Here is a 23039-nt window from a genome sequence, read left to right as displayed (position 1 = left end):
CATAAAAGGGAAAGGAAGAAAGAAGGGTGATAATGATCTCCCAGTTTGTAAAAGTTTGTTCTAAAAAGGAGGTAGTCAGTTATCCCCTGAGTCCAAGAGAGGAAGGCCCAGAAGAAATCAGCTTGCTTTGCAACAAATGAGATTTAAGTTATATATAAGGAAGAAAAATCTAGTCACAACATTTATGAAAGCATTAGAGCAAAATAACAAGATGCAAGTCAAATTTCAATTAGTGAAGATTTTTAAGGACAGTTTAGGCTTAGGTGTGGTGGTTTACATATAATTGATCATTGTTCTTTGAAGGGTTAGGAAGAAGATGACCTCTTGAGTTCCCTTCCAACACTGAAATTTCAAAAGGGTGAATTCTACCCTTCCCCTTCTCTGTGCAAAGATGTAGAGTCGGGATTCAGAGGCGGTGTTGTGATGGCTAGTAAAAACAGTCATTTAACTTTAATTATCTTTTGCCTTGTGTGCTTCAAACATGCTGTCCCATATCATGGCATCGTAGAGGTTGACAAGAAACTTGGACCCAGGACAGCAATTGCTGCAAGGTTAGGAGCTGGAAGAGATTTATAATCCATATCGCTAAAATCTGAGACTCTGAATTCCTCCTGGTTGCCTAATGTCCATCTAAAACACTCTTTAGAAACATATCCTGATGCTATGATATTTCCTTTACTGTTCTCATTGGGGAAAAAAAAAAAAATAGTGTCAATTCTCTGTGAGAGGATCGGGGCAGATTGCCTGCATAAACTGCACCAACTTTCAGACTATGGGCTGAGACTGGGTTTTTTTGGGTTTTTTTTTTTCCAAAAGTCCTAATGGATTTCTTGGATTTGAAAATTTTGCCTTGAAATGAAATCATATTGTCATGCAAAGATATATCTAATCAGACCAAACCAGCCAGCTAAAATTCACAGGATGACTTTCTACAGCAGAGATCTTCCACAAGAACATCTCTGCCTTTCACAGGCTACAGGAGCAAGTGAATATGAAAAGGCAAACTCGAAAATGTTTCCCCTCTAGTCATTCAGCAGAAAAACATGGAATCTCTGAATCAGCACATTAAAGCCTTTTTCCAATCAACACATACTAATGATTGGGAAGGCCTGGAAAGTGTTACGTAGGATTATTCTGGAAATTGCTGTCTGAGGCTGCCTTAATCTGGATATGACTGCTTTTGAATAGGGATGTGTAAGTCACTATCAATTTTCATCAAGTTGGCCCAAGCCTGTTTATCCTTTTGCTGTATGTGATGACACGCATTGCAGCCTAGGTGAAAATGTCCCATCCGCCTCCTAGAAAAGCTTAATAATTTATTTGTAGCCCATCTCATTCTAGACTAGTGCACACTGCTTATTCTCTGTGCTGCACAGCCAGCTCTTAAAGCAGCAGTACTGTGTGCTAGAAACAGCTTTGCCTGACATCCCCCCGTTTTTCATTATATTGATATGTAGCCAGTGTGTGCTGTTAACATTTTCAAAACAAAACAGAATGAAGAATCAATAGTGGGGGTGTTTGGGAGAAATATCATGACCTTGATTACAACTGGTACAATTCAGCAACTGAGCTGCAAAAGCAATTTCACCCCCATACCACCAAGGTAGGGATGTAAAGGAAACAAGTTGCTCACTATATAACTTTTATATAGGGTGTTAGTGCTGTGAAACGAGCGGCAGTTCATTAGCTTGCTTCTCTTTTGTTGTGCTGAGCCCCTCTTTGCTGTGTGATAATGCATTTGGCAAAGGAAAAATAATATTTCTCCTTTTTCTCTCTTTTAAGGAGTTTATGGCTCTGTTCTACCAGACCAGTATGTTGCTGCACTCTACCAAGAAATGGCTCATGTTGCACCTGAAAGCATGGTGGGCTGAATGAGGTGACGTCACGTAGTCTCACTCCGCAGGCTTTCCGTTGTTTGCTTGCTTGCTTTTCTACCTGAGCAGGCAGTCCAATATTCAGCTTCAGGCTGTAATCATCAGCTCTACATCCAGGTCTTTAAGCTCTTAGGGTGCAGCTGGTCCATGATTCAGCAGTTCTGCCTGCAGTAGGTTTGCGGGATCAGGTCCCTTAGCACTGTAGCTGCAGCCGTCCTGTCTGTGCCGCTTCCAGTAGCAGCCAGCTGCTGTGCTGTGCTGTGCTGTGCTGCAGGGGCATCCCATCACATGCTGGTTACATTGCTGCTGGTCGGACACCTCCTGAAATCTGATTTACCTCTGTCTTTATCCCCGCCACCACTTTTAAAGCATAATTTTATATGATTTTTAAAAAAGTACCGCTCTTGCTCTCTGAGCACTGCTGAAGACCTGGAATTCAGAAGCAGGTGAGCATTTCTAGGCTACACAAGATGGTCTGGGACTGCAAAACTGAGCTGCAGGGCTGCACGTACAGTCTCACACCCAAACCTCCCCCTTGTATCAAATAAAATTACTGAATGAAGAAAAGAACAGACCGACAGCTTCGATAACTAGAGGGGCTATCCAGGGCTGGATAACTTTGCAACTATGTAGGCAGAAGGAGTGTTTGGCTTTTTCACATTATTAAGGTCGCAGTGTCTGACATCTGTGAATTTCCCATCCTCTGCCTCAGCTTTTTTGCACTAAACTGCACTTCCTCAGATCGTCCGGGCATTTTCCCTTCACCGCCTCCCTCCTCTTTCAGAGGCCTTCAGGCATGGCGGTGTCCCTTTCTATGGTATACTGTGATTTTTAAGGTTTTGGTCTTCTGTACTAAAGGACGTGAAATTCTGCAGTCTGCTTGGAAGGTTATAGTGTCTTGGGATAGCTAGGGACATGTGAGCATTCGTTATGGACCTCAGATTTTGCCTGCGACTTACTAGAGTGGGCTAGGTGGCCATTTCTAGACTCCACGAGGTTACTCCTCACCTCCCTCATTCCCCGCCTTGGTGTTTTGGTAACTTAATAGTTATCAAACCCATACATTTTTAAGCTAATATCTGGACTGATCATCAGTGTCTTCTATAATGCAAGGTTAGAAAGCAAGCAAAACTCATGTGCCATTACAGGGTAATAGATCCTAACATTCAGAGAAGCCAGGTTACCTTTTTTTCCTCCATGAACCTGACTGTTCTTTCAGACCCAGGCCGAGGCTACGTTCTTCCTGATAAACTAAACAGGGCCAGGGCATTTTCCCTTTCCCTGAGTAGCCAGGCAAAACCATACCTACATAACTATATTTGCTTAGCCTCCAAAATAGCCTCAACCTGTCAACTGGGACTGATCTCTGGCCCGAGCTAACTCCCAGCTGTGCCCAGGCATTGCTTGTGAGAGAACCAGTTGGCCCGGACCAAAACAGCAGCAGGAGCCGTGCCAGCGACCCGACCGTATGGGCACCCACGCGCCAGGCCGGGGGCCGTGCTCTGTGTCTGTCTGCTTTGTCAGTACAGACATAGCCTGAGGGAGCCAGGGACAGCCGATCCTGAGGTATGGACATATCAGGAGGCCACCAAGAGAGAGAAGCCCACAGATACTGAAGAAAGGTTACATGACTATGTGAAAATGCAGACACATATCTTCCAGGCAGCTCGTATGAGGAACGGTAGCAACAGCTGTACAGTGGCACGGGCACTAGCTTTGCTAATAGCCAGAGGAGACACAGAGGGTCCTCAGCAACAATACGTTCTGATTTACATTTTGTAGAGCCAGTGTTGTTGCACTCTCAGTGCTTTTTGTGCCTATACCAGTCTCGACAACGTAGCAGAATTATACTAGCTCATGCTCTAACTGAGCCCTCATTTTGCTGCAGAGACAGCACAAATGCTGGATTGCCTACAGTGCAAGCAGGAGCTGCCTCATAAGCACATATTGGCTCAAACTAGAGGTCCCTTTAGCCCATTTCTCTGTCTCTCGTAGTGGCCCATAGCAGATGCTCAGGGAGTAGCAGGGCATACATCATATATCCCAAAGACAGCAGCTGAGCAAATCTGGGACAAGGAAGACTTGAATGAAAAAGTGTGTTTATCGTTTTAGAGTTTGGTTTTTGTCCATGTGCTCTGGCAAAGGGAAAGAGTTTTCTGTTTACATGCATCGCATCACTTCTGCCATAAAAGCAAATGGCTTTTTCTGGCCTGTTGCAATGCAACAGCAGAAGTGGTACCATCCAAAGCAAACTGTGCTGTACATTCCTCCACAGTTCTGCCCCTCCACACAAGTGTGACATAGCCCAGGTCCTCACTAAAGCCTGTTGAAGCAAGTGAGAGGCCTTGCTTTTTGGTTGTTTTGTAGCAAGATCTATAATACGAATCAGGTCTTGCGGCACCTTCGAGTCTGGGGGTCACCTAGGGTCCAGGATCCACAAAGTTAAAGATGGTCCAGATCAGGCTGGATACAGAGCATCCTCCTCCAGCATCCTTTTCCTCCAGCACAACCCAGATGAGGAGCACTCTGTGCTCGCAGACATCTCTGCACTGGGACTAGGCCCCACACATCTCCATGTGGCCCCAGAAAGCCCTGCAGCCCTTGGCTCTTCTGCAGAAACCCTGTGAGCCAGCCCTGCTACCACCCCATGGGCCCCAGTTTTCTCCTTGCTCTGGGGAGCTGATGGCAGATGTCCCATCATGCGTGGAAGAGGGCACCTGGGAGTGTCCATCCACTCTGCAATATTCTGTTTTTTCTCAGAAATCAGGAGAAAACAGAGCAGGCCAAAGGGGTTTGCCTGAAGATACAGGAGTTTCTACTACTACTGCCTGAACCCACCCCCAAGAACCATGTCTAACTAACAGATGGGAAAGCAGGCAGGAAGGTGGGTGAAGCAAAGAGGAAGGTGTTAATGAAATAAATCAATTTCCTAGGGCCTAATGACAATAGCATGCTTACACAGCTAAGCAGGACCTTTGGGGATCCTCCTGTAACATGTTGATCACCCTAAAAGAGCCTCAGCAATTTAATAGATTTTACTCGTTGTCTCACTTTTCTCTCCTTTCCAAACCAGTGATTCTCAAGCTTTGCCAATAACATGGTAAAACACAGCCACAACCCATGCAGAGATAGCTCCTGCCCATACATGTGTATATGGAGAGTGTTTTCAACTACTTCTGTGTTTCTGCCCTGGTTGCTCACTGGAAGAGTTGGGTCAAAAGAGCACATTTCTGAGCTTTATCTCAGTTAAGACTTCAGTAAGTGGAATGCTGCAAACCTTCAAAACCATGGTTTTGAAGCTGCCTCTGTGCCTCACTGATAGTTTCACTATCCCCCAACAGTCCTGCAGCCCACATCATATACATAGCCAGTATTAATTGCCTTGTTATAACAAGATGGACAAAGCTAGTGCTGAAGAAAACAGCAGAAATTACAGAAGGTAGTGTTACAGCCTGCCAGCCTGCCAGCCCTCTATTTTATTTAGCTTTTCGGAGTCCCCCCAGCTGAAAGGGTGGCCAGACTCATACTGGAGGCTTGCAAGCCCCAAGTGTGAGCCACATCACTTTGCCCAGACTTAAAGTAGAGAGCCATAAGCACCTGTCTGTCCTCATTACCATTCAGAATGGGACAGTTTGATGCAGCTGTGCTGCTGATACTTTTGTGTCAGAAGGCTCATCTCCTGTATGTGCCCTACAGCCTGTCTTATGCATGTGACTGCTGCCCCTGAGCATGGGCTGGGTGCGGGGAGGGACAGACTCTTGTGTGCCATTTGGCGCCAGCCTGGCCCTACAGCACGAAGTCACGATGCCCGCAATTGTTTCACACCATCCCCTGGTGTGCTCAGGCTTCTTCCTCTGAGGGCAGTGCATGTCCTGGAAGAACAAGGGGGGTGGACACCTGATTAATATCAGTGCTGGGCTACGAATGTCCTTCTGAACGCTGTCAGCGTCACTCAGCGAGGTTTGCCTCCCTACAGTCAACACCTCTGCGCTCAGCCGAGCCCTTAGCTCACTCCTCTTTGGTCTTGCCCATTCCCTGTTCTCTTTATGCTCTCAACTGCCTTGTCTTTCTTTTTTCTTTCCCTGCCTTTCCCCATTTCTTTTTCCTTCGGGACTTCTCTCTGCCTCTCCCCTTCAGGCTTCCTGTCTCCCCTCCAAGCAGGCACTTCCGACAGCAGGAATTTCGAGATATAGCATGCTCATACATTTTGTATTAGCTCTAGGGGCTCTTAAGCCTTCTGACTTCATGGGGTTACAGAAACTAGCAAGCGCTATAGCCCAGGAATGCACCTGGAAGTAAGAGAAAAGGGGGGGGGGGGGAATTAAATGCTTAGCAACAGGAATGCCACACTTCTGAAGAACTAACTAGCTATTCATTCAATCGGAAAGGGTTATTGCATTAAGAACTCACATTAGAATTAAGGGGGAAAAAAAGCACTTGCTGGCTAAAGGCTGAGGATAAACCCAACATTTCTTTATCACTGCCTAGGGAAAAAAACCCCCTTAATTACAATACTTGTCTTTGAATAATATTTCAGTCATAACAGCACATTTCTCAGATTCTGCATGATAAGTGCATTAATATTTATTCATTTTCTATGACCTTTAGATAATTCCTAAGGGTCCTATTTTGCTAGCGTTGATGGTTGCTCACTTTCTATGCTCCTTCTATACACTGGTCCAAAGCTTGATCACTATACATCAGCATCATTCTTGCCTTTGGAATCCTATTCCTGTGAACGGGGTGAACAATATTTGGAGCTGACTTTGTTCTCAAGCCTCAAAATTAATCTTTAGGGGCAGAGATCTTCTGCCATGGTAGACACTGGTGGGCCTCAGGCTGAGTGCAGAGACCTATTCCTTTTGAAACTGGTGGGACTGGGAAAGACTTTCAGACACCCTTTTTACACTAGTTTTCCTTGCAGTCTCAAATATTTGTCATTTGTTGATATTTAATTCCCTTTGTCAACTTTAATCCACATTCTGCTTGCCTTACACAAGGGGGCTACTCTGGAGACTGCAGGAGTAAGACTAGCTCACTTTGATTTCATTCATTTTACTTTTTAAAAATACGTGTATTTGCACTTCTAACATCTTAGAAGTGCTTTCTAGACTCTAAAAGCTAACTAAAATACTTAGAATTTGTCTTCTTCACCCACTAGCATTCAAAATGAAGGGGGTTTTGGTGATTTTTTATAATGTCAACAATGGCTAAATGAGCATTTTTTCTTAATGTTAAGGCCTTCTTCTTTTCAAAATATTTGGTTTCTATTAAAATGTTAGTATATCAAATTACAAAATCGCTATTGGCTTCCAGTTATAAAAATAGGGTAGAGGAAACTGAGTATTCAGACACTGGTACCTGGCTTGACTTTACAGAACTCATTTGCAAATTGTATTTTGAGCGAAATGACTTTTTTATTTATAAGTCTGGGCTAGATAAGATCACCATCCTCCAAATAGTCTTCAGGCAAAAACAAGTCTATAGTCCTCCACCTAACGTCTGTGTGCATGTTTGCAAAAAAACAGAGCACTCTCTATTTCTAGAAGCAAGTGCATGTGAATGAGGCCATGTCTCATTCCTTCTCTTTGGTACACCAAATACTGAACTCCTAATCATATTGTTCAGTCTTTGGGGATAAAAATACAATTCTGAGAGGAGTGTAAATGCCCTTTATGCAAAGAAAAGTCTCTTATCTGCAGTAATTTGGTGAATAGGCTCTGTGATGATATCTGAAGTGCCGTGCTTCACCCACAGAAACTCTGCCTCCCACCTTTATTTTTTGGCTCAGTAATTTCAAGAACTTTGAGTGATAGCTAGGCATAGAGATGCCAACATGGGACTTCTATTTGTATATCAGTGGATCACAGTCTCTTTTTCAACTAAACAATTTAGAAAAACAAAAGACACTATCTTTCTGGATGGTTGTACTTCTTTCATAAACAACGTCAGTAGATAAGGGCATATTTCTGTCCTCAGCTAAGGAGTATTTTTATCATGAAAAGGTATCAAACTATTATCTAGTCATGCACTTGTCCCAGTGCAAAAAAAAGCTTTTTGAAAGCTGAAGGAGAAAAATGCTACAACCTTAGTATTCAAAAGTCTTCTACTGACAATACAGGACAGTAGTGACATTTTAAAAATAGATAGTGAGTTTGGTTTTTTTGTAAATACAAAAGATACAAATCTTGAGATCCAAATGAATTTCTACTACATTTACAAACCAGGAGAAATCCAGACTAGCTGTGATGATCTCAACGAGGAATATTCAATGAGGCAAGAAGGAAGGGGTTTTGATTAGAGCAGATACCAGTTTCAAGCCTGCTTTGGACTTTGTACATGAACTTGGACCTATAATCTGATTTTCAGCTATTCTTAATATTCACAGGAGTTGGAGAATTTTCTTTAGAAACTGGAGCGGTCACTACTCCCCCATTCTAGGCACTAAATTGATCAAACCCATTTCCAACACACGAGTCCCAAATCCCTCCCAGAGCTCAGAGCCCAGATGCCTCAGAGCACTGAAATGATGGATCTCTTCCCAGGAGCAGATTACTAGAGCATAAACACTGTGAACACCTATCTAGCAGCATACCAATCACTGATGCCGTATCTGGAAATGAATTCAATATATTCGATTGTTTCAGAGCATCTTATTTCGAAGACAAAACACAAGATTGCTCCCTCCTGTACATAAGAAACAATATTCAGGCTAACACAAATAAACATATGACAGGTATCATAGGTACAAATCTCACAGTATTTGTCTCACTGGGAACAGCCATTGTCTCTTGGCTCCCAGGTAGGAATATCCTGATGAGAACCTACCTCAGTGACCAGCGAAGTATGATATGACATTGGGACTGAGAGCAGACGTGCTTCACATGTAGTTCAGCATGCAGTACAGCCTTCCTTTTAATCACATGGAAATCTAAATTCACAGCCACCATGCACGTTAAAGGGAGGTGAAAATCCATCATTAACCCATGCACTGGCTTTCTCCTGGCTATATTGATGAAGGATAAACACAGCAACCTTGACTAATATTTTATTTTAATTACAGTAAAAGTAAATTGCAATTAGCACACAACACAGGGAATTAACAGAAAATTAAACAAGCTCTATGTATAAACCTGTAAAACCACTCTGAGGCAATTTGAATTCTTCATCAGGCTGGGGACTGTACACATATTTATTTATTTATTTATTTTATTGAGTGCTCATGTTTCATTCCCGAGCAGGCCTGCATGTATTGATTCGATCTCATGTTCAGTGAAGTGTGTATGTGCAAATGTCTAATGGGAGTGCAGACCTGAAAGATAAAGTGATCTTTTTTTGGCCAGACCACACACCCTTGGAGATTTGCCTGGCCCAAAGAGGATGTTATTGCACAACTGGCACAACCTCTTTTTGAAGCCTAGAGGGGAACTCATGAAACAACATTTGTGCATTGCAGCTGAGAAAAGCTCTAATTTGTACTGCTTATCTCTGATCCATGCACAACAGATCTGAGAGGAGGATTTTGCCCTTAATTTGTTCCCTGGTGTCTACACATTTTGAGTGTGTTAGATCAATGAATGATGCTACATTCCATATGTGCCACAACATGTAGACCTAGCTAGGTACACTGAAGATGAAGAGGCAGCCTCAACTTTGAACCTCCCGTTTGTAAAACAACTTTAAACATTAGGCAGATGACTTTGTGAAGTGAATTAATTAGCAATAAAGACCAAAGGCACATTCTGTGTGAATAAACAACATAGATTTAGATCTTAGTTAAAACTTCGTGAATGTCAACTAATAAGGAGGTCTGTGGAGTCTGTCAGGCTTTGCAAATCCTGGTTTTCTGAAAGGAAAACTATTACTGCTCTTAGCAGAAAATGCCTATATAATGTTTGAGTCTGTGTGGTGGAGTGAGACTTGCAGCTCCAAGATTCAGCATCTTTAGCTTTCTGTGGGAAAGATCTTTTTATAGCTGTTTTTTACTTAGCTAGGGGTTTCTCTGGGGAGGGCAGGAGGGCGTTAGCTCAAGAATTCACTTGATAGATTTCAGATCAGCAGCTAATCTGTCACTTCAAGGGGTGACAATGACAGGAGGGAAAGACTTCCTAATTTATTCATAAAATACTTTATCTGTCGATTCCATTTATTTAGTTCATTCTTCATAGGTAAAAGTATTGAAAAAAGGAAATTAATCCTGACCTTGGAGGTGAGAAGCAGAATGCTGATAACTCCAGCTCTGGGGGCATGAGTAGGCCAGGACTTTTTGCACCCAAGAGTGTGAAAAACACGATAGACTGATATTATCTCATGCATTTTACCCCTTGAATTCTTGTTGATACCACAATACCACAGAGGCTTTACTGACCTATTAGCAACACTTACTGGAAGCTCATATTCAGTATAGCAAGTCACATACCTTGTTTATTATTTTTGCATAGCACAAAGAAGCCTGTGGTACATTTTGTCTGTCTTTGTGCAATCTTTGCCAGTGAACAGATTACATCATGTCAGAAATGCCAGAATTTTCTGAAGGAATTTTTCATTCAGTTTAAGAATTGACATATATTTTTCAGTGAGCTGCAGCTTCTTTTCAAGTTCAACATAGCCTTGAAAGAATTCTTGAATGATTTGCTGGGCAAAGACTCTGAACAGCAAGAATTCATTGGCCAAACCCCAATATAATTTTCTGTCTTTGATGAGTGTTGAAAAAGCACTTAGAATTTAATTTCACTAGGACCTTAATGTCCTTAAATCTTAGGTGATGCAACATACTATTTATGGAAGACAGTATGATTCCATGAAATTACAGTTTGATTTCATAATGCTAATATGGAAGTGTTTTGTTGCTAAAAGGTAATTCCTCATAACAAGATAGAGTCCACTTATTTAACCACACTGAGGTACTATAACTTTTCTTTTAATTGAAGACTTTTTCACCAGCAAACCCCAGATGTAATCCTTAGTATAAATGTCTGGAACACGGAGTCTGTGCAAAGTAGGGTATGAAGACTGGAGAACTTGACACCGTCTGTCAGTTAATGGAGTGAGCTTGATCAGGAACTGAATACCTCATTTACTGTTTTCTGAGGAGGTAGATGCCCCATCCCTGGAAACATTCAAGGTCAGGCTGGACGGGGCTCTGAGCAACCTGATCTAGTTAAAGATGTCCCTGCTGATTGCAGGGGGATTGGACTAGATGACCTTGAAAGGTCCCTTCCAACCCAACCCATTCTATGATTCTATGATTCTGTGCTTCACAAGCTCCTTGTCCACTTCAGCTGGTCTTTACAGACAGTCCCAGCCTTTCTTTTCCAGAATTCAATCTTCAAAGTTCAGATGGTTTGTGGTGATGAAGCATATATAGTTTGGATCATATGTAGGTTTTTTACAGCTACGTCAAACCTTATTAAAGGGGAAATCTTCAGAAAATGGACCTCTAAAAAGACCCTAAGGTATGCTTTTCAAAGGCATGTAATTTGACCAAGTTTGAGTTTGTTTTGCCGGATCTTTTTAGTATATCTGTAAAAAGTACATCTTTATATGAGATTGCTTTCTTTACCAGGTGTCACAACTTTACACCAAAGAACGGAAATGCTAGCATTTCTCACAATATGGCTGTGAAAATGGACATAACAGCATCCCCTTCCTAATTTCATTCTTGGAACGGCAAATACATTTTTAGCTAACCTATTTGTCAAAAAGAAGGAAAAAAGGGGCAGCTAGAGGCATGTGTTTGTTGTGAAAAACATAGGTTTGTTTTTTAAATATAGCAAAAGACCGTAGTACCAGCAAACTGAGAGCTACCATGAAAAGGGTAGGGTTTCACCATGTGAATTTCAGATAAATTCTTAAATTGTGGAGCTTTCTGTTTATAAAACAATCTCTCTCAGGAGATATAGGAACAGAAAGTAACAGTACATTGCATGGCTGATACAGCTTGGCAACACTGGGGACAAAGCTAGAGTTTTCTGTGATCACTTTACATTTTTATTGTGTGGCTTTCAGTTTTCCTCCTACAGAAGAGCAGGACAGGGAGGACAGTGCACAAATTAGACCCATCCCAGTCCAGAGCTGGGATGCAGCTGAAGTACAGAGCAGGACATGTGAGCTGGGAGCTGTTCCCTGATCCCACAGTTTAGCCTATTAGCCTTCATAATTAGCCCTCAGAGCCCTTCAGCCTCTTGTTTTTTTTCTTCATCCACCATTGCTCAAACCGAGTTTTTCAACTCTGTTTCCTCAATCTAGTATTTTTCCCTAATTATTTGCCGCCTATAGTATCTGAAATTGCTACATGTCCTCCGGCTCAAATATTTGTCAGGCCCAGCATCCTGTAATATCTAAAACATATGGGAGCAAATGCACTCAATACTGCCAACGTGTCTTACGTTCAGTAAGTTCAGTACACACCTCCAACCAAGGTAGTGCAAGAAGACAGTATTTATACTAAGGTTTAAAAAAAATTTGCTGTTTTAAAGAGGATGGAAAGAAATGTGTATTTAAATGTAAGTCATGATTTAGTTATTGATTTATCTACTCAGCTATGCATGAATATATCATTAGGAGTTGTTAAACCAGAATCTCAGTGAAAGCTTTGTTCTTTGAATTAGCCTAATGGTCACAGTGTCTATGAATATATAATGTGAGGGTTTAGATATATAAAAACATAAACACTTACATGCCCATGCATGAATACACATGTACATATGATCAGAGATATGCATGTAAATACATGTGCATGTATTTACAAATATATACATGGAAAGCTGATGGAAGAGAAACAAAGAGCTGAAATTACTTCCACATCTTCATTCACAGGTCTTTGTGTGTCAGAAAGGGCCACCACTGCTGGCTTCATGTCAAAAACTACTCCATGAGTGGTTAAAGCTCCAAGGGTCCTTGTGTCACTGCAAACCAGAATTTTGGAGGAACTTGCTGTGACATTCAGGAATCTAGTTTCCATTAATCTGTGAGATGATTAAGCAGGTAATGACCATTGCTGTTAATGCAAGTTATGTATGTAGGGGCCTACGTGACTTAGTGGGAGACTGTACTGTAAACCACACTTTATTTGCAGGTATAAGGATCACACCGTAATTTAATTAAGTAATTAATCAAATTAATAAAATGGGGCATAATAACTCATCTGCATGGGAAAATTAATGTTAAAATGCTAAAAATGAGGTAAAAATCAGCACGTCTGGAGAGAGAAGGGAGAAATGCAAGGGGTAGAGAGTGGATTTTCCTCACCTCTGTAGGCGACAAAACTCATAGTGAAAGCCCAACAGCGGGGCTGCTCACCAGGCTTCACTTGCAGTAGCAAAAATCACGGTGGGATTGCTTTTTCATTGGTTTTGTCCTCTGGCTTTTCAGAAACAAATGGTTGTGACTTCCAGCTATACCAGCTTACTTCTACATCTCCTCTTTGCAAAGCATATTGCAGCAGATAGCTCCTCCGTCTGAACAATTTGCACCTTTCCTTCCTTGTAGGACGCCAGGCAGAGCTGTACAAATGGTTATGATTTATCTATTTTACAGCTATTCAGCAGCACCTTTTTGCATAAATAACACACAGACCTAGCCACAGACCTCTCTTGACTGCTGCCAGAATTTGCCAAAGAAGAACATCTTTTTGCAGAGTGAAGGAAAAAATGGTGGCTTTTGCTTTCTCAGGATTTCTTCCTAGACATTTCTGCTCCTCTTGGGTGATTGGATCTGTGTGAAGGTCCGAGAAAAGAGGAGCACAGTTCAGAAAATGAAAACAAGGGAAAATAAGCATAATTTGTAATTTCAGATTTACTGAAAGATGTAAGGAAAAAGAAGTGTCAGGATCTACCTTGTCCTCATCTACAGGTCCTTGGCCATAAGACAATTCAGAGAAGAAAGCTTCTGGGGATGATGATAACACTCAGGCTGCACACCAAAAATGGATGGCCCTCGGACTGTAACATGGATCCAAAATTGGTGTGATTTCCAGGTACTGAAGAGCTACATTAGATGTCCAACTTTGGTTTCTGGATTTCTTGCCACAGAAACTTCATTTTTAAAAAAAGCAGGCTAACCCAAGTCACATATTGAGTCATAAAATAATTATAGTCAATTCTTTGTATTGACTCATCCTAAGAGTTGATTCCTTTATGCTGGCTGAAGAGTGTTAATTTTTGACCACTTTAGAAATATACTATTAAATGTACCTTGCTGATAAATGCGAAATACTTGCCATCATATGGGAGTGGGTCTGAGAAACTGAATAATAAATTCTATAATGAGAGATACAAGCGAGGCAGGTGTTTTGGTTAAACACAGAAAGAACAGATCATGCTGGATTTTCATTTTCCTTGTTTGGGAACTGCATGATTGTGCCAAAGACACACATATATATATTTTAAAAATAATTCTTCTTTTTAAATTAGATAAAGAAAACCCCATTCAGTTTTGCTTTCAAAATCAGAATATTTCACTACTTGTATTTATATTCATTGAATTTCAGGGTTAAATTTCAGAAACAGTAGGACACTCACTTTGATCCTAAGATTAGAAAAACATCCACTCTCATTTTTTCCAGCACTGAATTGAACACAAAATGTGTTCTGAAAATTCAGTTGGCCTTTTCCAGCCAAATTTTTTTAAGCATGTCTGTTCATTGTAGAGCTGAGGAAATGCGAAGAGAATGAAGAGTGCTGAGGATTTTTTTTTTTCTATGTCTGCAAAGCATTTTTATCATTTTCCTTTGAAGTCTCTGCAAGTTATCTAGTGTTTGTGTTAACTTTCTATATGAAAAGAGAAACTACTTTATCCTCCTAGGAACCATTTTAAACATCAGAGAAAGTGAAGAGCAGGAATGAAATCTACCTGACTAAACAAAGCCCAGCACAGAAAGTGCAGCCATTGTAAGGGTTTGTTTTAAATTCTGACTTGACTCCTGCAATAGAGCTATCCAAATTCAGCTCCTAAATAAGTGAACACTGCAGCTCCCACTCCAGTGAGTGAGATTTCTCTCTGCATGCCTCAAGGTTCCTTTTGGCTTATAACCAATAGATTTCAGAGTAGCATCCATGGGGTAAAATAAAAAAATGCAGAAATATAGGTAGGAACAGTATTTATAGCATCTTTCATGATGACTGCTTAGAAACAGAAGGAATTTCACTGCCTGCTAATGGGTTTGATGAAACTACAGCAAGTTCTGCATCTGTTCCTCTGGTTGTTCCTATAAGGGAACACAATGCTCAACTTTTAGTTTTGTTTTCAGTGGAAGATAATCCCTCTGTTATTTCAGCCTTAATACAAGACACTCCAACATGTTTATTTTGGGATTTCTTAGATTTGTTTGTCCCTAAAAAACAGGGGAAGAATAATTGGGTGTAGGGGTTTTAGTCTTTGCAACTCAAATGTCACAGAAAGTCATAAAAGTCCTGCCCTTCTGTGCTTGATTTCCTGATGATATATGACACATATGTCTGCCTAATTTAGTGCTTATTAAAGGAATAATGTTAATGGTTAAGGAGTATGAAGCCTTAATTAGATATTGCAAGCAGCTAACTACTGTAGCAAAGAGAGCCCTTTATTCTGTATTTACTGCAAACATACCAGAATGTCACCAATATCATCTGAGAAGACTGAAGTCAATCCAGCAGCTGCAAACAGTTGTTAAAAACGAATGTGTTCTATGTAATTTTAAAAATTTGATACTTGATTTTATTCCCACATGGACGTTCATTTTTTAATGACACTCAAAAAAAGAATAATTATGGGAGATTTTAGATGGAAAAGAACCTATTAAGAAGGACACTCAGGATCAATTCAGCAGTTTATTTGGAATCACTTCTCAATTTGAGCTCCTGTACATTTATTAAAGAGGTTGCATTAGTTTATGTATCTACTTCAGAGCTAGAGTTGGTGGAATGATGCAAGAAATACATTTGCAATATAGTCACAAATGAATGACCATAGATTTGTTGCTACTCTTGCCACCATGACAGAAGATATTTCCAAATATTTGTGGCCCAGTATTCAAAACAGTGTCTGTGAATCACCAATATTCTCCAAATTTGTACCTGAAATAAATTGTTCATTACTCACTGTTCATTATTTGTTAGTCATAACTCATTATCTTTTGTTAAAGTTTCAGTCAGCTAATCAAGAAGCAGAAAATATACTGTATGACCAATAACATCCCACAAATAATGATTAATCGAAATGAGCAGTTCATGAACAGCACTGTGACTAAAAATCATTCAGCTGAACCAGTTATCAAAGACATACAATACTAATGTATTGACACAAATCAAGAGTGGTTCGTGAATGAGTCATGAACCAAAAGCCAATTTAATTTGGGTGTCCTAATAGCACTAGTAAATGAGTGTTTTGACATAAAATACTAAGTTTAAGAAGTGTCACATTCCCCTTTCTTTAAAAACTATTTCTGTGTGCCTTATCAGAGTGAACTGGGCAATTGCAGCTGGCTGTAGAATTGCCACTGTCTTTAGCGGGAGAAAAATTAGCTCCTGTATGTGTTTTATTAAGACCACTTGGTAGTTAATGTTTCTTTAGTTTGTTTTCTCTGTGCCTTCTTGTTCCCATGGATCTCATCCTGGGTCTCACCTTTTGGCATTTTTTATATTGTTTTAGCAGAAACCCTGTTTTGTTGATTGAATGATGCAAACAGGCATTTCTGGGACTGAGAATCTGACTCTATATTATGGTTCTAGTCACACATTTAAATTGACCTTTTTTGTATGAATTCAAAGTAAAGAATAATTTTATTATCTTTTGACCATATTTCAAAACTCTATGTCTCAACATTTTGAAAGACCAAAATTCCCAGAGTTGATAGAGATCCATTATATGCATTAAGATATTGAATGGATTATCTACTCCAAATTAGGCTCCAGTAAGTCATGACCAAATTAGGTACTACATCTGAAAAGAAAGTGGTTAAATTTAAAGATGTTCTGAAAAGAATGAGCAAAATACAAAGACACAGGGTTTATCATGTAGCTCTCCAAGACATGACCATGATCTGTGAATTACGTGACTTTGGGGGCTCCAGTTTAAATTTGATGTAATTCAATTTATTAAAAATGACAGTGGGAAGATATGGTTTCAACTAATTATATTTAATTCTTTTTCCTGAGGAAGCTGATCGTGCTGCATCGTGCAGTTCCTTTTCTAGAGCAGCTACACTGAGATGTCCTGAAATTCTACTTCCAACTGGTAAATCCAGAAATGACTCTTTGAATCAGCCAGGTCTCATTAACTCAGAATTGCTGGAGTAAGAAAAGCCAAGAGCTTTTAGCATTGTCTAAACAGATTGTGCCATTATTTACCTGGAGAGACCATTCTTATTTTTAGGTCATATCCAGAGATCTGTAGGGATAAGAGACCATAAACATCATAAAATTTAGGGTTAAAGGAGGAGAACACCTGCTGTTATCATTGCATGATGTCTAATAATAACCTGCTGAAAAGCCTCTTGTTTTACAGGTGAATATACAGCATTATTGTCATACTTTATGTGAACACACATTTTCCACAATATTTCATTAGACATATTTTTGCAGTACAATACTGATGTTTTTAAGTAGCTTCTTGGAACTTCAAAGAAAAACCAAATAGCAGCATACTTATTTATAGCTATAAGCCATATATAGTGCCTGTTACACTGTGTTTGCAATGTAGTAAATGCCCTTTAAAGAATAAACAAGGACAGTAATATTAAGTGAAGGTATGCAAATCATAAACTTAATGCACCTGGTACCTAAATCTGAAAAAAAAAATTAATCTTTGGCATGGACGTATACTGCACTTTTCAAATCCAGTTGGAATAATTAGCCTAATGGACAGCTCTTTCCCATAGGAGTTGGAGAAGATGTTGATTCTGCAGTGTAATTCCCCTCAATTTTTCCCTGTCTCTGAGTTGTACTGCCATCAGAGCTATTTGTTGGAGAAATTGCCATCTTTTCCCATTAAAGGAAACTGCTTATCCTCCTAACTTTCCTAATTTCATGTAACAGATGATACCATGCATATAAGAGAGTTCAAAGTGACCTTTTGGGCATGATTTTGATGCTTTTTATTGAGAAATGCTTCATACACATACATCTTTTAGAGCAACACAAATGTTCCTATATCTACAAGGAAAAACTCTTAGAAGCTACAACATATTGATGGTTTGAATTCTTTAATTCGTATGGCAGTTAGTTTTGAAGATTATCCACAAATGTCCTACTTCTGATATTTTGCATATCTTTTGTTTTATAAGTGTTTCCATCCATGTTTTCACATGAAAATAGTGGAACAAGACTATAAAAAACCCCATGAGATAGGATGAATTTTTTAACGTAATATTAACAGCTTTTAGCACTTAATTGTCTAACAATGGAGAGGTGAATAAAACCAGCAAGAATGGAAATGAAAGTACACAGTTTATGATAAGAAAAGCCATGACCATGGGCTTGCAGAGGAAATAAGTACCTAATCTTCATACGTGGGGACACTTCCTTGTTATATGCTAAAACATAAATTTTAAGGATGTATAAAAACTTCTTCAATTCTCTAATGTCCTATTTATGCCCCAAGCAAAATTTGAAATGCTGTGACTACATACGGGTTAACTATGCCTGGAAGGGGTAAACTCAGACATTTAGAATAAGAATTTTCCTGATAAATAGTGGTACAATCTGGTGATTTCAGAGCTTGTGCTGGCTAGCTCCAGATAAAAGAGCAACTCCTTTTAAATCATCATTTACACACCATGTCACTGAGATCAGACTGAGGAAGTCCACAAAGTCCTATTAAAAGTGAATAGGCTTTTCTCACCCTTAGTCCTTCCTGTCTTTATGATATTTGTTGCTCTGTGCTTTCAGCTCACAAGCGTGAAGAGATCTCAGCTACTGGAGAGATTCTTATTGCTGTGGCAATGGGTTTGTTCTTTTGCTGTTTGTGTTGTATGTCAGTGGTAATACTGAAGTGTGCAAGTACTGGGTATCTGTACATTCAGAGCAGCAGAGGAACGTCATAGGTGGTTGTCTCATTTGCTAGATGGTAAATGTTTGTTTGTTCCAGCTATGCCACGTAGTGTAAACCAGTGCCTTCAGTAGCTGGGCATGTTGCAAAAGGCCAAGGAAGTCTGCTGCTTGACCCTTTCTGCATTTTTCATGAGACACACATATAAAAAAAGCATGTTTCCCTAAAATGAGAAGTAAGGAAAATCACTCTGATTACGTTCAAATTTTAAGGGTCTTAGTAAAAGGACACATGCAAATGAACTACAAAAGCACGTCTGGCATATGACAGTCTTTTCTCCATAAAAACGTGAACAGCTCCCATCTACAAATAAAGAAATCCCTCTTGTTTGTGCAGTGAAGGAAGACCGTCTTGAAGTCTGCTGTCAGCTCTAAAGCATACATTAAAGATTTGTCACTATGGGATCTAACAGTGACCTCCAGAGATTTGTGGAGACTTGCATTGGGTGTGACTGTGCAGCAGCTGACCACTGTGAGTCCAAAGGAGTGCTAATAAAACAGATAGTGGCAAGGAATAGTTTTGGTGTTAAGATTTCCAAACATTGGTAATACATGGTAAGCCATCATTTGTGGCTCAGAATTGGAACTGGAATCTTTGCCATTTGCATGTGACTCGTGACTTTATGCCTTTGGAATTGATTTCTCTGCCAATTGCTCTGCAAAATGTATATATAGAAGACTTTCAGTGATATTACCCCAGTATAAACTTTGCATCTGGAATAAAATTGAGCTCACAAAAAATGGATCCAGAAGCATATATGCCTATAGCTTATACAGATACTGAGAGCAGTAATAAAATTGAGTTTTCTCAGTTTAGAAATTTTGACCAACAGATATATACATGCAAAATTTACACTTATGCTATAAAATATTTTTGATGCCATTAAAGAAGAAGATAGCATGAAGACTGTTCTATAGCAATTCTAGTAGTGTTAACATCTACTCACTAGCTGGATTAATTTAGTCATTACATTAATTTTTCATACTGCTTAGCACTGATCAGAATTTTCTAACTTGTTAGGAAAGCACATTGATATTTAGTAAACTACACAGGCAGCTTGATTTTTCAGAACAGTTGATGAGAACCCATTTCAAAACCTTGGAGAATATGAGCGGTTTGAGTAGCAATGGGAATTGATTGCAGAGAATTTTGGCATCACTGTATTAGAGGCATCTGAGGATTTACCATGTTATACAGGAGAGCCTGAAGCAGGACTAAATAGCGTTTCTGTTGTACATTGAACTCATAGGATAGTTGCAGCTAAATGCAGGGAAACAAAGTTTATTTGTTTCTCATTTAGATGATATGGAGTTCACCTATCAATCCTTATTAGGCCTGTGAAACTAAGTCAAGGACCATGACTTTCAGAAGATGTGACATTTGCGCATCTAACATACTAGGTGGTATACAGAGCTATAAAAGTCAAGGTCAAGAATGGAGTATCTAAAATGCAAAAAAGTAAAATCTGTGTCCACTTTCATTAGCTGGGCATTGATATTTATTTTTTCCTGGTCCTTTGGATACTGAAACAGTTCATTTATAGAAATGTGTATTTATAGTAATATAATCCCAAATCATCACTCCGAGGAAAATCTCTGGAAGTCTTTTACCCTTCCATTAATGCTTTGGGAGTAAAATCTGAATTTCTAACTCTGTACAGAACTTTCTGGCATGGTCGTCAATGATAGACTAGTCCTGTTAATATACAGGGGTTTTAGAACTTAATTCAAATATATCTTCCATTTTAAAGTTATAATGACTAAGTGCACATGCTCACTTAAAAATTGTCCATTAGCTGGGTAGTTTTCAATAGCTTAATCATCATTTGATTGTCTCAGTTTGTATTGCAGGCAGTTCACCTGCTCTTCCTCTAAACTTAAATGTTTCCTGTTTACACATCAGAAAATATAAAAAGATGATAATATTTAGAAAACAAAGAAAAAACCAAAAGCTGCATTCAAATGCATTATTTATATAATTATCCTATAATTAAAGTAATTACAGTTTGCAATGAAAAATAGTCTTTATTTTTATTTGCAGGTTTCTTGAGGGGTGTTTACTGATCATCACAGAGAAGCTACATGAAAAATAATTGGAGAAGTTCTCATTTCTGCAAAAGATTTAAGTTGCATAGGACATGTTCTTCAGGAAACAACTATGCATCTTTGCAGTCCATTAATTGACAGGCCTGTATGAAGGAGAGTTAGACTGATGTTCAGAGATATTTGTGAGCTTTTATAATCTTAACTACAGCCACAGCTACCCTGGATATGAATTTTCTGAGTAAGAGAGGATTTCTGACATAAAATGTTGCAAGCAGTAAAAATGGTGTAAATGAAAGACTTCTTGCCTTGTGGTATCTTTTAACTCCTAGATTCAATTTGTTCTTCTTTTTAAAACAAGGGAAGCTAGAAACTTAAAAAGTGGAAGTTTAGTTGTCCGTGAAACTACCTGAATCTAGGAGCAGTAGTTTTGAAAAAGACCCACTGACTATCAAAAATATTGAGCTGAGACCCAGAACATGAGGCTGTTACTCAGGAAGCCAACACAAATAGTATTTTCTCCTTTTATTGGTAGCTAATGTATCACAGGCAGCAGAATGAGGGAGAATAGGACCAGGTACTATCTCATGCTACTGCTACCATGGAGGCATGCCTGGTCTGTAGCAGCGTTACTCAGTAGCATGCATCGCCTTCCCCACAAAACACCTTGCACACGAGCACTTTGGATTATTAGAAGGTGACTGAGGATCCTACTGCTGTGTGGATGTGGATGGGAGTTTCTCACGGAGCCATCCTGGGTTTTTAATCCTGGATTTATTCTTTTTCACCCCACAAGCCATGTTTTACGCCTTCACGGAACTACACAACAAAAATCGTTATGATCAGATTAATCCTAGAAATGAGTCACAATCTTAAAAAAACATATATATGGGGCATATTCAGCAAGAAATGCTAGTCAGTTACTACATTTACTTGATTACATTCATGTAAATATCAATATATGCACAATCAATATCTGCAAGGACTGTAGAAAATTAGGAAAACTATAAGTCTCATAGCATGACATTTTTTTATTGTACAGCTAAAGGGAAGTGTGTATTGACACGATCTCCAGAGAAAAGCATCTATTTATTATTTGAAATGAGCCATATCAAAGGACAAGATGGATATTTCTACAATGATAATAGGCAAAGTAGAACTTGTCTGGAAATTCTGTTCTTTCTTCTTTAAATATGATCTGCAGAAAAATATCATCAATTGTTTTTATCCGGCCTCATGAGCACGGGCTAAGAAACAGTGCACGCATAAGGGCTTGAAAATAAAGCTTATAAAAAACTTCCTCCATTACAGTCTCCAACAACCTACTTTAATTTCCAGAGTGTAACATGCTTTCACAAGTTGCTGCCTGCCACCATCATAATCACCACACGAGTGATTTCCATGCAGGCTGGAGAATCTCAGCTAAGCACCATTTTAGGGAACACAAGAAAATGTCTGTTTCTTTGAGGGACATCTTGAAGCTCTAAAAAAATTGCAAGACTTGCATCTGTGTAAACTGTACAACATTTACCTGAATGAATTTGCTCTTTGGAGACTTACAAGTTCTAGACCTCGCTTTGGCCCTTTGGTCATGGTCCATGTGCATCTACTGCTGTATCTTCCACAGTCTGCAAACAGAGAGAACTAACTGACTGTGAGCAGCCAGTGGCTCCTTACCATCAGTTTGTAAGGCATGGATAAACAGTTTGCTTTTAATTTATGGCATCAAGCTTGTAGCCTTTAATACCCCGGACATCTGTACAAATTACTTGGTGAATCACGTTCTCACATATCACCAGTTCTAGGTGAATTGAGTGTAGCTGCTCTTATGCAAAATATCAGATATCAAGACCTCTGCAACTTTGAAGGCTAAAGCAGCTTTCCAAGACTACCTGTTTAGGATCTCAGAAATAAATTGAATAAAATGAGAGGTCTGGGTCAGCTGATCTTAAGAAATATCGAGACAAGTTAAAAAAAGTTTGGGCATACAGTGCAGAAAAGACCCTGGAGCTTAGATGGGAGTGGGTTCTTACAAGACCCGGTGTATCACTACAGCAGTTTCACCTGCCCTACTAGTCAACTGTTCACAACATTCAGA

The 23039-nt window shown here is 39.6% G+C and overlaps 1 long non-coding RNA gene across 1 annotated transcript in view; it reads left to right on the top strand.

Moving 5' to 3' along the window:
- Positions 1-22605, top strand: part of LOC128142310 (uncharacterized) — a 217631-nt gene extending 195026 nt beyond the window's left edge. The window contains exons 3-4 of the long non-coding RNA XR_008235344.1: positions 13728-13851; positions 20940-22605. This is a non-coding gene — a long non-coding RNA (uncharacterized LOC128142310). The remainder of the gene's footprint in view (positions 1-13727; positions 13852-20939) is intronic.
- Positions 22606-23039: the final 434 nt, after the last annotated feature.

Source organism: Harpia harpyja, chromosome 5, assembly GCF_026419915.1.
Source record: "Harpia harpyja isolate bHarHar1 chromosome 5, bHarHar1 primary haplotype, whole genome shotgun sequence".
Lineage (NCBI taxonomy): Eukaryota > Metazoa > Chordata > Aves > Accipitriformes > Accipitridae > Harpia > Harpia harpyja.
The sequence above is the reverse complement of the archived record's forward strand: the minus strand, read 5'-3'. Positions and strand labels throughout refer to the sequence as shown.